The sequence below is a fragment of the Micropterus dolomieu genome, linkage group LG13 (genome assembly GCF_021292245.1).
Source record: "Micropterus dolomieu isolate WLL.071019.BEF.003 ecotype Adirondacks linkage group LG13, ASM2129224v1, whole genome shotgun sequence".
Lineage (NCBI taxonomy): Eukaryota > Metazoa > Chordata > Actinopteri > Centrarchiformes > Centrarchidae > Micropterus > Micropterus dolomieu.
In genome coordinates, this window is record NC_060162.1 from 21,428,554 (window position 1) to 21,448,378 (window position 19,825).

Consider the following 19,825-nt stretch of genomic DNA (forward strand, 5'->3'; position numbering starts at 1 on the left):
AAATCAGCTCTGGCCAGCCAGTATTTTTGTGCGTATTGCCAGGAAACACATTATGACATGATCGAATGCCAATTGATTAACAACCCCCCCCCCTCCCACACACACACACACACACACACACACACACACACACACACACACACACACACACACACACACAAATTTGCAATGTTGGAAAAACTATCAAAAACTATCACAACCTTCAGGGAGGCTCCTGGGGAATGAGGCAGTGTTGAAAGCCATGAAAGCTAAGGTTTGCCAAAAATATTTTTCCTGCACCTAAGCTGCTGAGGAGCACTAAATCTCATTGGTAACACACTGATTTGATGGCCATGATATACAAGCATGTCACATAATGTTGAGCATTAGTTTTGCCGGTAGCAATAGCCCATAATTTAGTTCCTGACTGTTCTTTCGTTCCATTGAACCGCATGCTTTAAATTCTAAATTTAGCCCATTTTTAATACTAATTCAAGCCAATAGCAATACTGCCCATGAACTATACAGCAGGCTGGCTCAAAATGTTGGCAGTGTACAACATCTTTATATTCCTTAGCCAAAACGGGTGTCTATTAGGCATGGCAGTGCACCAACCACAGTATGAAGCCCTAATCAATTAAATAAACGGTTTTCTGGACTCAGTTTATTTCTCCAATTTCCCGAGGCAGGTCGATAGGGGACTCCATTTGCAGTCCTGTTTGCTTGGAGTGGCTGTAAAATGTGATTTCATTCACTGCAATCACAATGGTACATTCTATTAGCTGTATTGAATTATTGCTAATACTGTACTGCTCCAGACAAGCCGGATGTATCTGCTCAATTTCTCCACATTGATTTCTGAGGAGACGTGTCAAAAAATACATGCTGGCCTATAATCATCACAACAGGGCCACATTTCCATGCTTTTTGCTTCAGAATTCTGTCATTGTTTAAATCCTTTTTTTTAAACAAGACCACACAAGTTAAACCTCATTTAGAGGATGGGGTCTTAAAAAATAGTCTAGTACTCTTATGTATATTGAAACCAGGGCTTATAGTGGGCTGGCACTCACTGGTATACAGTACCTGCACTTATACATCGGGTTCTGTGGGCGATTCATGATACCATAAATAAACTGCATTAACCAGGGGGCCGCTCACCTGTTCCTGTTCTTGCCATCCTGCTAATCTCTGTTGGTGGAGACAAAGTAATTTGGGGAGAAGATTGGGCCTTTTATTTAAAAAGTTGCTTGTCAATGCCATGCGTGCAATAGCAAACTTTAGAAATGTTGAACATGTACTGCATGAATGATTATGACTGTTAACAAGTTAGCGCTTAGCATTAACATATTAGAGACTAACCACCATGTTTACCTTTTTCCTTGCAAAAGGATTTAATAAAGGAAAACAACCCACAAAAATTAAACTGCTGTAGCCGATACACACATGGCACCTACATTTTTCCACTTTAAGCACTCACTGAAACAATTTCTGTTTGCTGTAATCATTCATTCCATTCATACTGGCCATTAAGATATCTGTTCCTAATGCACTTACAATGTAAGGACAAAATCCATAGTCCTCATTCTATTCAAATATGCACTGCAATGTTTATGAAACTTCAGCTGTCTGAGCTAAATCATTTGAACATCTTCCAAATTAAAAGTCTTTTTATGACAACATTTCTGGAAATACTGTCCCAAACACTGTCCCAGAAAACAAAAAGAGGAAAAAACTTAAAATTATTAAATATTATATTAACCTGACGTACTCGGAGTGTGTTTTATCTAAGGTGGGTAAGAAGTAAAGTCAACTAGACACCTTAGATAACTATGAAATCGGAGTATATTTGTGAACAGAACGATGATGTGGATCTTGTAATAGCCAGTATGAACAAGAACTGTTTCAGTGTACACACACGTGCATGTGAGTATTGCAAACTATGTTTATTTATCAGACAGTACATACATTAAAAAATGGTTAGGTTTATATTTTCCCTATGCAGTCTGTAGTGATTTGTCTGGTCACTTTATAAAGGACATCATTAGCCCTGCATGTCATTTTGAAGTTTTTGCTTGTATCCAGAGAAAGCAGTAACTCAGCCATTAAGAAGCACTGAAAGGAGCAGCTGAGTGACAGCAGGCAACACTAATGCAGGATAGATCCACAGTGAGGGAGTGCTCTACGACAACTACCACCGCAGATGAAAGCCCATCTATTTTGTTTGTCATCTGCGGCTTATAGCCATTAAACGTCTGGAGCGAGCAGTCACCGGGGCATTAGATGCCTGAGGCGAGTCGTCAGTACTAGAAAGTGGAGGAAGTGTCAGTGGCCTCTCAGTACACATTCCCAACACTTTCATCAGACCAGAGAAAGATCCTGTCATTGTGTGTGTGTGTGTGTGTTTATTTGCAACAGTCAGTGGGTGGGTCTTTTAAAAGGGAAAGGTTGAGTAAGAAAGAGGACACAGAAAGAGGGGATTTCAGATTTCTGTGTTCCTGCACCTGGGTGTGTACAAATATGTGGACTATATAAGAGCAGCTAGTTGAAGCATTTTAGTGTGTCTGAGCAAGAGAGGAAAGTTTGGGACTATGTGTGTGTGCAATGTGTTGAACCCTAGGTGCTAAAGACGGAGAACAAAATGCTTGCTGTGCTTGAATGTGTGTCGACACACTCTCTTAATTGTTGTTAGTAATGTGTAATAAAGTCTGGCTATGTGGCGAGAGAGAGAATAAAGTGCGTTTTGTGTGTGTGTGTCTGTGTGTCAGGCTGTGAAAGGACCACCCTGGAATCCATTTAAGTGAGGTCATAACTCAAGCATCAGCACCAGGGCTACATCCGTGTATTCATAACATAAGCTTAATTAACACACACACTGAATTATCCTCCTCTCTGTTTTACTGTTACAATCATCAACACTTTGTCTGTTTGGAAATGAGCAAACACATAAAGCTTTTTCTATATATATATACTAAATAACATTTCATGTTTTAACTTCAGAGGGATGACACACTTCCTCACAGAGTTAGTGAAAGCCAAGAACAAATGTCCCACTTGCAGCTGCTAGAGACTGCAAAGTGGGAAAAGTGTCCGTTACACCTCACAATATATGTTGAAATGAACATATCTCATAGTGAAGAGAATCAAAAGGTTTATGGAAATGTTATGGAAACCTTCTGAAAAGATGATAAGGGATATTGTGTGCAAACTTGACATTTTTGACTTTAGGAGAGCTGGAGTGTACATAATGGAATCGCTTCATGTCTTGGCAATCCATATTTAAGATTAACATTTATATATATATACATTTATATATATATATATATATAAGATGGGGTATATTTTATAAATATATTGGGTTGGATGGCTGGGTAAACAAAATGTCACAGAAGACCGCTGTTCAACATGGGTGTCTTAACTATGACCACAGTGGTTATGAAGTTTTTCCCCCCCCCGAAAACTTCACAAAGTACTTATTTTAACGAAAACCATGATCTTTCCCTAACCCTACCCTAACTAAGTTGTATTTGTGCCTAAACCTTAGCAAACATTAACCACAGCATTTTTACATCATAAAAGAGATTTGTAACGGTTTTGGATACAGACAGACAGCAACTAAACCCAAGACTGCTCCCAGTTTCTCAAAAATCCTATGCTATTGTTAACACAGTCCTGAGAGGAATAAAGCTTTAACAGGGACACCGCTGAATTTCATGTTTGACATGTTATTCCTATGCAGAGAGAAAGTTTAGTCTGTATTAGAGAACATTTATTAGGGTGTCAGAAAGATGCCTGGCCAATCTCTGATCTGGGAGTCTACACTCAGCCCCACAGGGAACTGATGAAAGACATGGATAAGATGAAGAGCTTGATAGCCTTATACATCACCAATCTATATCTCACCTGTGTATAAAGGTCTGGATATGAATTATTTTAGTTTATATCCAGATCCGTCTTTAAGGTATAACGGTATGTTCGGGCCAGTGTAGTGGTTAAAAAAACAACCGGGACCCGGGGGGGATTAAAGTTGTACATTGTGTTGAAAAAGGTTTTTAGTCATTAATATACGACAACAGTCAGTGCAGACATAAGAGAAGAAGTGGAGCTTTCAGACAGTTAGGCAGATATGAGGGACCGCAACAAATCCACTTGAAAGGATTTGTCACATCTTAGTCATTTATAAATGTCTGCCGTTCTTCCACAATTTTTTATGCATTTGGTCTTTGAAACCAAACGCATTGGTTAGTGAAAGTAGCTTATATGTGATGGCATTGGCATATCCTGCTTTTGATAAAGTTCAGAGCCTTTAAAAGCACAAGCATATCTGAAAACTAGTAATCAGTGTTTTACCATTATCCTTCTGGTGGGTCAGCCTCAGTCTCAACGAATCAAGCCTATTTCAGTCCATGTTTCTCCTGTCAATGAGACTACTGTAAACTTTCTGAAAACAACTGCATATCTGAACCATCTGTTTGTTTGTGTCTCTTTCCCCTGTGTGCATGGTGTCCTCTTTCTCCCCTGTGTGCATGTTGTCCTTGTCTCGCTCTCCCTCTGTGTGTTTGTTTCTTCTCTCCTATGTAGTGTACTTCAGCTTTGCCTCGTTTCGCGACACCTGACGTTGCTCAACATCCTCCTGGATCTTCATATATGTAACAATCTATTATATAATAGCATATGTAGATTTTATCCTGATTGTCCATACTGTAGGATGAACATCTATTTCCTGTTTGTCTGGGAGAGTGATCCCAGCCTCCTGGAGCTTTCAACAGTCGCTTCGGCCCAACCAAAGCACTTCTCACTGGTCTGACTGTACCAACACTGACTTTTAGAATGATCCTGGCTCCTCCATCGCTGAAGCTACAGGCTCATGGCTCTTTTTCCAGGTCTCCTGCTACTTGAACACTTTTAAAATGTTTTAGAGCACTTCATAGTACTGAATCTGCCCTGTTGAAGGTACATAATGACATCCATAATGACTCCGGCTCTAGAGCCATTTTACTCCGGCTTGATCTTAGCGCAGCCCTCAACACAATCGACCGTGGAATTTTATTAAAATCTATTAAATCCTTCAAAGCTCAATTTTAGGCCCTCTCTTATTTTCAATATACATCCCCTTGGTACTGTCTTTGAGAAGTACAATATTTTGTATCACTGTTGACAGATGACACACAGTTTTACATACCAGTTACACCTGACAGCGCCCACTCTCTGAAAAACCTCTTAACGATATTAAAGGCTGGATGGCGAGGAACTTCCTTCAACTTAATGAAAACTTTTTTGTTGCTGCCTCCAGGCTTTGGAATAGTCTTCCATCTACCATCAAGTCCTGCCCCACCATTGAGTCCTTCAAATATAATTTAAAAACCTATCTATTTTCAATCTATTTTCTCTGGCTTTTACCTGATTCTGACCCTTATTTTTCGTCAATCTCTCACAGCTTTTTAATCTGACATTCTTAATTATTTCTTTTTAGTTTCCTAGAATTTGGTTTTATTCCTTTTATTGATGTGTATTGGTGTATTAGTGTTGTATTGAGTATTTGGATTTGGTATATATTCTTTGTTCTTTTGTTCGTGCATACTTGTATTTGTGTATGTTGTGTACTTGGGTCAACTCCTGTTGTTTTTAAATGTGCTATACAAATAAAGTTGACAAGACTCTTCTGTTGCTCCTCTTGAGGTGTCTTACATTTTTCCTTATCCAAATATGGATAGAGGGTGAAACTTGACTTTGAAATGAAACAGCTCAAGACTCATACTGATGTATAGTTTTACAGGGAATTATAATGCTTTTCTCTTTTATGGAGAAAGGTATACACCTTCTGGTTTTGGAACCTAGGAAAACATGATTCATATGAAGCTCATTTGGATGTTCAGACAAATATGCTAATGTTTTATTGTCCAAGAAATGGCCCCTGCAGTTCATCAGCATGGAATCCCACAGTAGATTGTTGGCTCTGTAGTTTCTAGCCTTGTAAGAATGATTCATTTTCATAAAAAGTCACGAAACATCTAAGAGTGATTACAGTTATGCATAATTTACCATGCCGATTAATGATACCATTGTACACATCTGGGGCATAATGATGATTTTAGACCTGTAAAACAATTTTTAGTACATAAAATAAATCACCCAAAGTTGAGGTGTTCAGCTGCGCAGCATTTCTTAAACTAGACTTTGATGTGAATGAGTTATGAGTGATACTGGTAACATCTGAAAGTGATGGAAAGTTTCTTCACTGAATGCCTGCAAAGTGTCTGAGGACTCCACTTTAGAGTCAAACTTGTCCTCAGATTAATCATTTAACAATAAGCAGATAAGTTTAACAGCATCTGGTGTCAAATTCTGATCATACTGTACATCCATGCGTTTTTTATTGACTCTGTCAGAGAAATTGTGTTTTTTGTTACTTTATACTCACCGGACGTCATTTTTTCCCCACCTGCAAAGCTGCAAAGAAACTGGCTACAATCCAGACCATTTGTATCTTTTTATATATGGATATTTTACGTATGACAAGTGAATCTGAGAAAGCTTATAACTTTCCATACTTCCCCTCCTCCTTTATCATATAATCTGCCTTCTCTTGTCGTCCTTTCCAATTATGTTCCTCATATCATTGTATTCCTTTTGCCTGTGTTTCTCCTGCTTTCTTTCATCTGTATCTGTCCACCCTGTTCCCTTGCTTCCTAAGCTCTCCTTCAACCACTTCACTCAGGTGATTTGTTCCTTTTTTCTCCCTTCCCTTCCTTTTCTCCTTTTGACTTTTTACATGATATCCTCTTACCTTATCCTCCTTCAGCTCGTCCCCACTCTTTTTCTTTCTCCTCCCCCTTCCCTTTCCCTTTCCATATTTGCTCCTCTCTTCCTAACCTCTGCCCCTTTTCCCTCTCGTCTCCATCTCCTTTCTTTCCTCTCCCCTAAACTCTTCTCCACCTTTTTTCAACATGGTCCCCATATCTCAACTTCTCACCTGTCCTCTTCACTGTGTTCACTCCTCTCTTATTCTCCCCTCTCCTCTCCCTTTCCCTTTAACCCCCCTCTTCTCTTCTCTCCCCTCAACTCATCTTCTGGCATCTATCTTTTCCTTAGCCTTACTCTCCTGTCTCCTCATCTCCCCTCCACCTCCCTCCTTCTCCTCAACCTCCCTCCTCTCCCCTTTGCCAACTCTCCGCACAATGTGCCCATTGTTTCCATAGTCCCACCCCAGAAAGCAGAGAAATGGGACTTCTACAACCCAGAATACACACAAACACTCACACACACATAGGCTTTCATTCTCTAACTTTCTCTTTAACTTCATGGGCGAGTGCACACACACCAACATGCACAGACACACACACATGCCGTCACACTCGCACATACTCTCAAACAGTTGCTGCAGAGTGGCTGAGCTCAGTACAAGGGTTGGATTGAGAGCTGGTGTTGAGTCATGTGTGACTACAGCCGTGACGGGCTGATTCATGGCTGGTCAGTGGATGATACCCCTCCAACCACTTAAGCACTTCCATCTCAGCACACCAAGCTCCAAAGTGACACATGTTCAGTCATTACATGATATGGCTAAGAACAGAATATAATCAAATAGAATAGAATAGTGACTAGCCTTATAAACTCGACCGTACTTGACTAGAATAGAACAGGGTAGAACAGAATGTGGTAAATCTAACAAACTAGGCCATATTTGTATAGAATTGAATTGAACTGACTTGACACCGCATGGAAATAGAATAGAATGTCACCCAAAGAAGGGTAAATTGAAGGGCAACTGGACTTGGTTAAAGATACTCAAAGACTCGTTTCATCTCTCATCCGAGAGACTTCTTATTCTAGTATCTTTCACCAAGTCTAGTTGCCCTTGATTTTAACCTTCCTTGCATAAATATGACCTGGATGACTGAAGACCTTCACAGACAGAACAGAACGTGTATTGTCTTATATAGTAGATCATATTTGACTTAATTTGACTTGCCTGGATTAAACTTGAATAGACTAGAATATAACAGAATTAAGGGAATCCAGAATATTATTGAAGAAAAGCCAATTAAAGCTTAACAAGACTAGACTCAACTCAACTTGACTCAAATTGAACAATCCTCATAAACTAGACCATATTTGACTGAACTATAATATAATTTTTACAGATTATGGGGAATCTGTAAAAGTAACAAAAATGAACTCGACTAGACTCAACTCCACTAAACTGAACTTGACTCAAATAGAATAGAATAGAATGTGTTCTGTCTTACACAGTAGACTAGACTTGAATTGACCATAGTAGAACATATTTAGGAGAATCATTATAATTATTGTTGTAGAACAGCCCCAAAACAACATATTCAAACTTGACAGGAGATTGAAGAAGCAGCATTTCATCACATCGTCAACAGAAGCACTTGTGGAGCATTTAGTCTTGGACGTACACTGACAAAACAATGTTTTATTCCCCAGGGAGAAGGAGTTAACTTGCTAAATCACACACAGCTCTGTAGAGACAGGCTGAGCAGTGGCTTCTGGTTTGTCCAAAGCCACTCAGAGCAATGTTTTATTTCTAAATAACAGCCAGAATCATAAATAACATATAAAAGCCATTTTAATTTGGCTATAAATTCTTCCAGGGATCATAGCGTAGGAAAGCCTAGTGACAACCGAAATCCAACTCATGGGTTATTATCTGCGGAGCGGCGTATAACACACCCTTTCATTTTGTAAATGTCCATCTAATAAGCTTCTTTGCTTTAAGGTCTTTTTGCAATGATCTGTTCCACATGTTTGGGTAAAGCAGGTTTGCAGGCTAAATGGCAGGAAAAAAATATAAGCATGAAATTAATCCTTGAAAATCCTCAGAAATGCAGTTTAGAGCAGCAAAAGCATACGCTGTATGGCACAAATACACGGCGTGTACACCACTTCACACCTGAACTTTTTGGCATTTGTGCAGTTTTTGACAGCTGGTGGTGACAGATAAATATATTCAATGTGAGATTGGAGGACGTGTGTGTTTACAGTGTTAAACGAAAAGACTTTCTGGAAACTTTTGTGTATGAACAGACACACACACACACACACACACACACACACACGCAAAGTGCACAAGAAAGATAAGGGAGAAACCTGAAACCTAGGAACTGAAAAACATATCACGTACAGTACCTGATTTAAATGTGGATGTTGTTCGTTTAGTTTTTTTAAAGAAACCACAGTGTGACGTATAACAAAAGGAATTGGGGGAACTTACAGACTTTAGTCCAGTTGCATTGATTGTTTTAATTTAGTTTAATTATGAACTTCTCCAAACATTTATGACTGGGTCCAGAGAAACGGCCTCTACCATATGTGCCAGGTTTCTCTGCAGTTTATTGTTGGGGCGTGTTCAGTCATCCTCTAATGAAATCACACTATTGGAGACAGATTCCACAGATTACATCACCGTAGCTCAGATGCAATATGGGATTGCGTCAGTGTGGTCTGCAGAGATTTCGGGGTTTGAATCAAAAGCATTCTTTGAATTCATCACTGAATGTTCTGGACTGTCGCTTGTCTAAATCACTAATGCTGTACACTGAATGGAAACAAAGGCCTGCGAGCATGTTTATCCACCATCTGCGGTGAAAATACATTTGCAAGGTTTGTGTACAATATGCATTAGACTTAAAAAATTGTCCATCCAAAGAAATAATACAGCAATGACACTGCAGGAAAATTGTGAAATGCAGTGCAATCAGTAAGTATGTGGAAAGTGACATTTTGCCATTGCTTTGGCTCTATTTCAGCACATTACATTTAAAACAAACCAATGATTACTTGGTTCAAGTGCTGACTTTAAGCTTTACGGTTGAGGAACTTCATTTCCATATTGGGTGACTTGTGGCCTTTTTATAGTCCACAAATTCCCAATTTTAGAACAATGCAGCAGGACAATATTTTTAAATACACACACAAGATAACCGAGACTTTTTCATGGCCAAGCAGTGGAATGTTCTTGACTGGCCAAACCAGTCACCTGACCTCAGTCCAACTGTTTATGTTTCACTTGCTGAAGACCAAACTGAAAGCCAAAAGCAAGGAAGCCTTATTTCTTTTGCACTTTTAAAAACAGTAGTAGTGCTTCACAAAAGGAAGAGAAGAAAAAGAGGGAATAAAATAGTTTTTAGATCCTTTCTAGTAGACATGCTTACAAAAGCTTTTATTCAGCATTCTGTAGAAGCATATTTGGCAGCAATTAACAGCAGCAAGTCTTCTCAGGTAAGTGAACATCTGCAAGGTTTGTGCATTTGGACATTTTATCCCATGTTTCCTGGTAAATCCTTTCAAGCTCAGTCATATTGGATGGGAAGTGTCTGAGAACTGCCAGGTCTCTCCACAAATGTAAAGTGGTGTCCAAGTCCAGGCATTCAGTGATATTCAGAGACTTGTACTGAAACCATTTAAGCGTTGTGCCATCTGCTTCAGGTTGTCGTGCTGAAAGGTGACCATTTGCCCAGTATTTGGCTGAATTGTGTCTCACCAGAGTGGAAAATCTCATTGAATATTGATTAAATACTACTTTTGTTGTTCTCCTTACCACAAATTGATTGCCAAAAAGTAATCTATAACACAATTAAAAATTCCAAAAAATCCAAAGCCACTATACTGTATTAAAACTTGGACACCAAGTAAGATATTTACAAAGGATTTACAACCTAGAAATGTATCTCCTGCATCTGATTTAACGTTGTTGACTGACTGCTGCACCAGAGGACTAAGAGGTGCAGGCGTCTTCATTAACAGTCTTCAGCAATAGCTCTTATGCATAACATTTGTATATAAAGTCACTTTACAGTAGCACACAAGAACAGGCCATTACTTTTGACGATTTCAGATGCAGCTGGGTTGAATAATAATTTCTCTTTTGGTTTTGGTTCCTCTTTCTGTACTTTCCCGTGTCTATGTCGGGACAACTATACATCATTTTAACTCACACTGCCTTCTCACACAGACACAAAAAATAATTGATTTCCAAGATATGAGGAATGAGGAGTGGCAAAGAGGGAAAGTAATGGGTGGGCTGCTCTGAAGTGTTGGTCACTCTGACCAACATCCTTTTGTTTAACTTTCATGGGGAATACAATCTTGATATGTCTTTATCTCCTTCTCAGTACATAAAAATTTCGGAGGTCCACTACAGGACATATTTGGTAACAGAGCCTCATTGTTCCATCTCCTGGAATGCTGATGCAAGCTGTCAAGTTACTGTATGTGTCACATTTCACAATGAAGACATTGTAGTAAATTCTGGTTTGTTCATTTAACCTTTTCTCACCTTTCTGGGTGGATAATTGGCAGGTTTTCTGTAGATTTGTCAGCAGTGCTAACTACAGTGCTGGTGCAATGGCAACTCCAGCACGGATGACAGCGCTGCAGTATGCACACATTAATAGTTGCAGTCAGTGAGCATGATTCGGCAGAGTAAATGGTACTCAACAGGTATGCTGAGACCTTAAAAACAGACTAGTGTATGGCTCCAAACCTGCGGGCAAGCGGGTATGTGCCTGCCTGTTTTTCTCTTTTTCTGTCTCTGATTTATGTCTTTCTCATCATCTTTTTATTTTCTCAGTGTCAGTCTCCATTTCCAGGGAGTCGTCGGGATATGTTAAACACATGGCAGGGTTGTGAAGTGTGGCTCCTGTAGGGCGTTCAAAGATAACACAACTTTTCGCTCATTTTTCGGCGCTCACCCCTACTAGCTAACTTGCTAGTTGGCTACTAGCTGTTCTTTTAGCAACAGCACTTCTGTACATTTTCCAAAGATTATTAAACTAAAGATACCTGAGATGGTAAATTATTTTTATTTTAATTTATTATTTTTTGATGGAAATATTCAGCATGGGATTTAACCTGTGACACGGGGTGTTGTGAGGCAAAACATATGAGAGCCACTGGAACGCATGATAAACAGTTGACTCAATGATGGCCCCCAACACGTTCCTCAAACTGAATTTCTCTTCCAACACAGGAACCACATTTTAAGATAATGATGTCAAAAATGTCTACTATCCTAAACTGCATTCTTCATGTGGCAGACACACACACACACACACACATAATGGCAGTTCAGTCCTCAAACTGACAGGGACAGCTTCCTGTCAAAACCACTATTTATTTTTACATTAGCTGAGATAAAAATTAAGAACAAAAAAGGACCTTTGCTAGAACCTTTACATCTCCTTGTGCATTAGCAGAACATTCAGTTAATTTGTGTAAATGGAAAACATAAAAGCCACAACAAATGACTTGTGTGTCTGCCAAGACCATCACTTAAAATCTGTCCACCAGCAAGCGTCTGACATTCTAATATGTTATCCATGATTATACCATGGTCGGCAAGAAAATAATACAAAATAAGATTTCCCTACGTTTATTTTCAAAACCAGGTAACATATTGTAAAACAAAATCTCATTCTTCCAACAAATTCCCTACCATTCCCACCCAAAGAGCCATGATTTAAAAGTACATACAGTCTGAGGCCCCATCCACACGACCGCGTTTTCGTTTTAAAATGTAGACCATTTGCTACGTTTGCACCTCCAAACTAAAATGGTGAAAACGAAGACCTAAAACAGAGAAGTTTGAAAACGCTGCCAACCCCGTTTTTCATTTTAAAACTCCGTAGTGCGGACGGACAAAAACTTAGGACTTTAGACACGATGATGCAGACACTCACGTTTGGCTCTCAAGTCATGCAAAGCAGAAACACGATGCGACTGACAGAGTTTTTGACTTGGTATTCTTATTAAAAGATTTTGTACCGTGCAAATAACACTTATAGCCTACACTTGTTCTGTGTATGTCGACATATTTACTTTGCGACGACTGTTTTCTTCCGCCACAGTTGCTTTTAACTCCCGTGTTACATTCAGCAACAGTCCCAGCTCGTTATTGGTCCATGCAAAATAAAATCTGGTGTGGTTCTTAGTCTGTAGTACTTTATTCTTTCACCAAATCTTCTGTAACAGCGGAATAGACCATCTGCTTCATGTTTACACCGGCAGGCGCATGCCCATTTTCCTTGAACGGCCACTAGATGTGCGTTCTCAGTCGTTTTAATGTAGAAGGAGAGAACTCTGATACACAGCTAAAACACTACTGTGGAGATCGTATTCATTTTTAAACTCCGTTTTCAAACTAAAACGGAGTAGTGTAGATGGGGCCTGAATGTCCCAGCACTATACACAATAACTATTGATAAGTTTTTAATCTCCAGTTACACTGTTCTCCTTAAACTGCAGCCACATTAAATGCCATTTAAGCAGTGGAGGCCACTACTTTTCAATTGTCTTGTTGTTGAAAAATGTATTTGCCTTGCCTTATGTTTTAGTTGATTCCAATGAGTTTAACGCAGTGGAGGACTGCTTATGCACTTTTTATGTGCCTGTTTTTTGTTGGAGAGTTCCAAGCACCTTGAAAGAGGTTCTTCTACATCGCTTCATCTTTTCCTCTTCTGTCCAATCTTAAGAGCGCAAGTGTGGGTCTTCTGACCAGAAATATTGAAAACAAAAATGACGACAGGTGCGCAGAAGTTGCTGCTGACCACCTAGGAGGATACTTATCAACTCTCCCGTTATACCCAGGATGCTGCCGTATTTTACTGTTCCCTCCCAGTATCCTTCCGTTTAAATATTTTCCCATAAATCTCCCGTATTTTTTTAATCTTCCTAAAAAATACAAAAACTTGCCGGGTGTATTTGAAATGTTTGCTACTCCCCCCCTTGTAAAGCGGGTAGCAGAATGTAGCACATTTGCTTTAACAGTGATGGGAAGTGAACGGTGATGTCAGCCAATAAAAGAAGAAGAAGAACAGCAGCACGAGGGGACCAAGATGGATGATACATTGCACATACATACATCCATAGTATTCACTTGCATATGCACCTAAAATTAGACAAGTGCAAACTGGAAAGATGATCGACAATGTGAATTATTAATTAATAAATTAAGACCAATGTAGACTGTTTTTCTTGCACAAGGATTTAGTGAATGAAAACAACCGACAGAATTAATATTAGGCCTATACAAGTGATAAACTATATATGAAATTAGAACGAATATAGTAACTATAAGGAATATATTAACCATATACTAACAGTATATTATGGAATTCACATTATAGTGTTATTTAATGAGAAGAATGTGTGTGGGGTGGGGGTGTCCTGAAAGTTTCCCTTATTTTAAATCCCAATGTTGACAGGTATGTCTGTGGGTATTCTATATTGCAGACCATTATGTTTTTGCCATGATATAAATAAAAAGCATCACGCATAAGTGGGACAGTTGAAGTTTGAGGTAGGCTTTTAGATTTGCTGTCTGTTATTACTGTTCTTGATCGCAGCTGATTGAGTGTAGCCTGCTGGCACTCAAGTGTGTTACCTCAACAAGTCCCATGCCACTGCAGTGTGATCAGGACGAGAGCTGCAGAGGGAACTGCTCTGTGGTCCGTCATGCTTAAGATGTGAAGCATGATCACCAACTTTATCATGATCATGTGGCCTGACCACAGGCACACAAAGACACACTGGCACGGAAGCTAAAGGAGAAGTAAAATTTGCATCTAGCTTAAAAATGTCCACAAAAATATTGCAGGTTTAATAGAATAGAAGGCAATGGTTGTACTAATTAGCTCCACAACCAAGCATGTGTAAGTTTGTGTCAGTTTTCTTATAGCTGTTTAAATAGGTAGAACTCTTGTTTGAATCATTTCCCCATTCACACGTCTGTGAAGGAAATTTCATTTCCTTAACTCACAAGCTCACAATATGCGACTCTGTTACCTGCATGAATGTGGAAACAATCTGGACGATGGGAGTAAGAATGGGTGGAATGCAGGTCCTTAGATAAGGGGGAGGAGAAATCTTGCCTTCAGTAATCACAACACAGATGGTTCAAGGACCCTTTCTTTTGACGGATGTCAGAGCTCATGTGGGGAAACATAAAACAGTCGTCTTCAGGGGAGTCTATAAGTCTTTGCAGTGGGAGTTTTGTTAAGTTTGAACAAGAAGGTCAGAAGTCAGAAGCATCAACGTAAGCCTTCAACTTTAGTTTTACGTTTCAGCGTATCACAAGTTGTGGAATAACTTTCGGATGCGTATGTTTTTGTAACCCTGTGTATATCTTTCAGTCAGAACCTTAATGACTAATAGACTGTGCTGCTTCCCTAGTTACTTAGGAAACCACTGAGCTCCTGAGAACTATCCTGTCGTCATATTTGGAGGGCTGGAGTGTCATAACCAGGGTCACTCAGTATGATTTTCCACTGAAAAGATTTAAAAGGTTGGGAAGACCAGTAAATGAAAAATGAGTTATGAAATGTTTTGAAATGTTAGACTGTAAACTCACATTAGGTAAAATATAGTTTCAACCTTCACTTTAAACTTTAAACCATTATCTTTTGCAGATTGCTTTGTATGCAAAAGCAGTGATAAGTAGGCAACATTTGCTATCTCTTTTCTCTAAACAGTTTTCCTGCCTCAATCTCTTCCTGTCAGCTCCTTTCATCACTATCTCTCAGTTATCTCCTCACTTTGTAACCCTATGCAGTAGCCGTGCTTGCAGTAAAATGCGGCATAATGTGCTTTTAGATGCACATCGCAAAGGAGGCTCTCAGAGAGGGGATGGTTGCAACTAAATTATAGACAAAACCAGTTAAAATTTGAAGCAAGAATTACACAACTATTAAAATATGGGTTAAAAGGCCATGAGTTACGTCTGCCATATAAATCAAATCTCATCTGAAACACGGTTTAATGACTCAAATTGTCTTGAGATTTTCTTTTCTTTCAGTCTTTAAAATTCACAATCCACATTTGCGTGTTTGTAACATATTAGTAAGAATGACTAATTTAAGAAACACCTATAAGCAATAAAACTGGCATTGGTTCAATAAACACCAAGTGGAGCTGCCGCCCTATTTAGCAAGAACAAGTAATAATATTTTATCATGTCCAAGTGAAAAGGTTAAATGTCTTATTTAACAGTGGAAGGTTGAAAATACTGACGACCCTATGGTCTAGTAACCCTATCCCACCTCCAGCTGCAGCTGTTGAATGTGTCTCAGCTTAGTGTAAAGTCAATATGCATGGGATTCCATACAGTAAGATGAAAATAGGCCCTAAAATTTAAATTGCTCAAAAGTCCCCATATTTCAACCAGGAATGTATTAAGCCAACAGTCAACAAATGTGAAAGATCATTTTGACAATGTGGATTCTAATTAAAACAGCTTGAAAGGCACCAGAAGTGTAAATGTTTCCCACACCCCACTATAGCATCAAAGACCTCCCGAGGTTTGTGGCAGTGGGTGGTAGGTAAACAGAGTTCTCGCTGTCTTGTGAATACACACACACACACACACACACACACACACACACACACACACACACTCCTAAATACATACCATTTGAGCCTTTGATCAGTATTAATTAGGTAACATCAAAAGGGCAAATATAGCATGTAGAGAGCATATGGCTTTTTTACAGTAGACCTACAATCAGTAAAAAACAGTGAATTACAAATGTTATGTTATCACATGAAGACATGAGGAAATGTTTGTGAAAACGAAAAGCCATGAGATCAACAAAAACGCGGAGATAATGACTATCCAGAGCAGCCATTTGTTTATGTTTGTTTGATTGAGGAGGCAGAAAAGGAAAGGTCATGTCTATTTAAATGCTATTTATAGGCTATTAGAAACTTACTTAAGCTCCACCTGTGTGCCCCATCACAGATCTTCTGATGGGAGCAGAGTGGAAGTGCTTAGTAAATTCTTACCTCTCCTTTAGAGATGTGAGATTAAGTGCAAATGGGGATTTTGGCCTGAGGGTTGGGGTGAAGGAAACTCCAGGGCCCACAACAATCAATGTATTTTCAATAGAAAAGTTTGACCTGGTGATGGCACTAGAGAAAAATTTCAAGAAGTCACCAAAAGCATTCAAATTCGACAAATGCACATAGCAAATTTCATAGCAATCTGGCCATTAGTTTTGTTCTAACAGACTTAATTGCCAGTCAAGTGAAAATGCTGACCTGACTTGCTCTTAATGAAATGTTACGAGTCTCCAGAGAGATTCATTCTCCTCTGGGGGACACAAATACCAAATTTCACAGCAGCCTGCTCAGCAGTTATTGCGATATTCTACTTTGTTGGCTTCCTTGACCATCACAATAAAAAGATGTTGCTCTTCAGTTACTGTGCACCAGACACAGTCCGCTGAATCTGCTTCTTGAATTCACAAGACTGTTTCATATCCAGGATGCACACCTTACATTTCATTTACACCATGAACTGTGTAGTAATATGGTTATGCACATTTCTGTAAATGTTCAACTTCACTGAATATTACATGTATCCCAGATGCAGGGATGATAAACAATGTTAGATGTTGAAATACTGTTGCCTCATTTGACTTTTTACAGTATTGCAATGGAGACTAAGGATGTCTTTATATTTCAGTCAGGGGGACTGTGCTCAAATCTGACTCTGAGTTGTTTATCTCCATCCTTGCTGCAGGTGAGGTAGGTTAACATTGCCTATCTACCTGAGAATCATACAGCTAGAACCTGATTTTGTTTTGCTGAAAGGACCAAAACCACATTGTGAGTTTTGCCAGTGTCACATCTTTAACAATACTTCAAGGCCATGGCACAGCATGGTGTATTGGTATTGGTAGCATGCATCAAGGCGCATACTTTGGGAAGATGCCACCACCACCACAATAAATGTTTGAGGACTATCAATAGGCTGCCAGCTTGGTCATCATGTTTCAGCAATTTCACCTACAAGCACTGACAATAACACAACTCAACTCAACATTTGGGAGGGAGAGGAAGAAAAGTCTGCGGATCAGCGTGGAAAATCAACACAGATGTCAAACTTTTACTCCCAGACCCGACGCCTGCTTGTTATTTTCCCGCTCACTCCCTTCCATAAATATTGTTCCAATCCCTCAGTTTGATCAAGAGCCCAGCTCTGGCGCAACAAGTCCTTCATTCCAGCCGCGTCCCCGTTCTCTACCCCTGTGGGCGCACGGCCGAGCGTCTCCTATCGAAATAACGGTGCGCACAGCGGATTCAGGCATCTGCTAATGCCATCAAAGCCTTTATCTGAACCGAGGGCTTTCTAGCCACGTCTACGTGGCAGGTACACTTTGAGTATGTAAAGATACCCACACCGTGCATGCTTAAGAAGACGCGCATAAGTAAGCCAAAGGAGGAAAAAAATTTTTGATTTCCCCCTAGGAACCAAATGTGAATTTATAAGGAGTCATTAAATAAGCAAAATAAGACCTGACATACTTACAGTCTCTGCTTTTCCAGTGAGAGGTAGTTTAGTTTACTCCTTGACTGGTTCCTGGATGTCCAACTCAAGCCTGATTCGGGGTGCCTGAAATTCCTCCAACAGACAACTCCTAGAGAGTCAAAGTCGCAGCTGTGTAATACAAGACTCCAAATCCAAAATACAGCCAGGTAACCCTTTCATTTTATGTCCGCGCAAAAAATCAATACCTCCTCTGTTTTTTCTCGAACAGTCTGTCCCTGCTAAAGTTGTTTTATTTATTTTCCTCCAGATGAAGTCGCCTTGATGCTCTCTGCTGCGTCTCCGTGCCTCTCTGCGCTGGCGCGGCGGCTCCGCAAAGCTCTTTCTCTCTCTCTGGCCGACCGACTGCCACACATACTCTGCAGGAGAGGACCTTTGTCTGCACATGACGTCACACACACACACGCACACTCACACTGAAAAAAACGATACATTTTAATAAAGAGTTTCATTGAAAGTTTGTGGACATCTAATTTTGCTTGGAGAAATTTTTTTTCTTCCAAACCGCGTTTCACTGCAAACCAATAACACAGGAGCATTTTCTTGAGGAGATCTTGAAATTGCTGGATTTTTAGTCTCCTAATACTTAAGACAGGTGAAATTTCATCTGTAACAAATGCATTTAATTCACCCATTTGACACTGTCACACTTACCTTATAAAAAATGATATTTTATGAAGTAAATGTCCCGTTACAAAAGGCATTTCTTGTAGTGTTGAGAGTTCTTTTTTCCCTCAGCGCCTAATTGGAAACAGATTTTTTTTCAGTAACTTGTTAAGAAAGAGACAGGAAGGGAGAGAGGGGTGGATTGAAGCAGAGAGAAAAAGAGAATGTGAGACTGACACTGAGGGACTCAAATACATATTGTATTCCTTACCAATTAACTTTCCACATAATATATAGGAAATATTTCCTCCTGTCTGCCGGTGCTGGTGTCCAAGTGAAATTAAAACCTCCTCAAATGAAATCTCAGCTTTTTTTCTCGGAGAAAGCATTTGGTAGGGACAATTATGTCTGCCAACTTTACACCATCTGTGAACACTTAGTGAGGTGTTTGTAGCAAACCAACCACAGCGACTGTGGAATGAAACGTGTTAAGGCCATGATACACTCAATAATGTGTAAAAAAAATTCCCATTTATGTGTCATTAAGTTGAATGTGTCATTGGCATTCAGTGTTATTTAGCACGAATTTCCAAGCAAGGCACACTAATGTTGCCTCCTCTAAATATTACCTATACACCAACATTCATACATTATTCACGATTATTCACAGGTCCACCTACTTTTAAAGCTGGGATAAGAGTACACAATTTTAGCCCACAAAAGGCCCAATCAAACGGATATGGAACCTCAGCCCCCAAAATGTACTGTTTATCTGATGTAGAACAGAATGGATTTGTCAATTAATCCTTTGAAAGAAAAATTGATTTCTAAACTATTGATAATTTGATAATTCCCAAAGTAATTTAAGTAAAAATGCCAAACACTCCAGCT

At 39.5% G+C, this 19,825-nt stretch overlaps 1 protein-coding gene across 1 annotated transcript in view; it reads right to left on the reverse strand.

Annotated features, from left to right (window-relative positions):
- The window catches only part of lpar1 (lysophosphatidic acid receptor 1), a 46,185-nt gene extending 27,534 nt beyond the window's left edge, over positions 1 to 18,651 (reverse strand). Inside the window, exon 1 of the mRNA XM_046066820.1 lies at positions 18,311 to 18,651. The gene's annotated coding sequence lies outside the window, so the exon portion shown is untranslated. The remainder of the gene's footprint in view (positions 1 to 18,310) is intronic.
- Between the last annotated feature and the right edge of the window lie 1,174 nt (positions 18,652 to 19,825).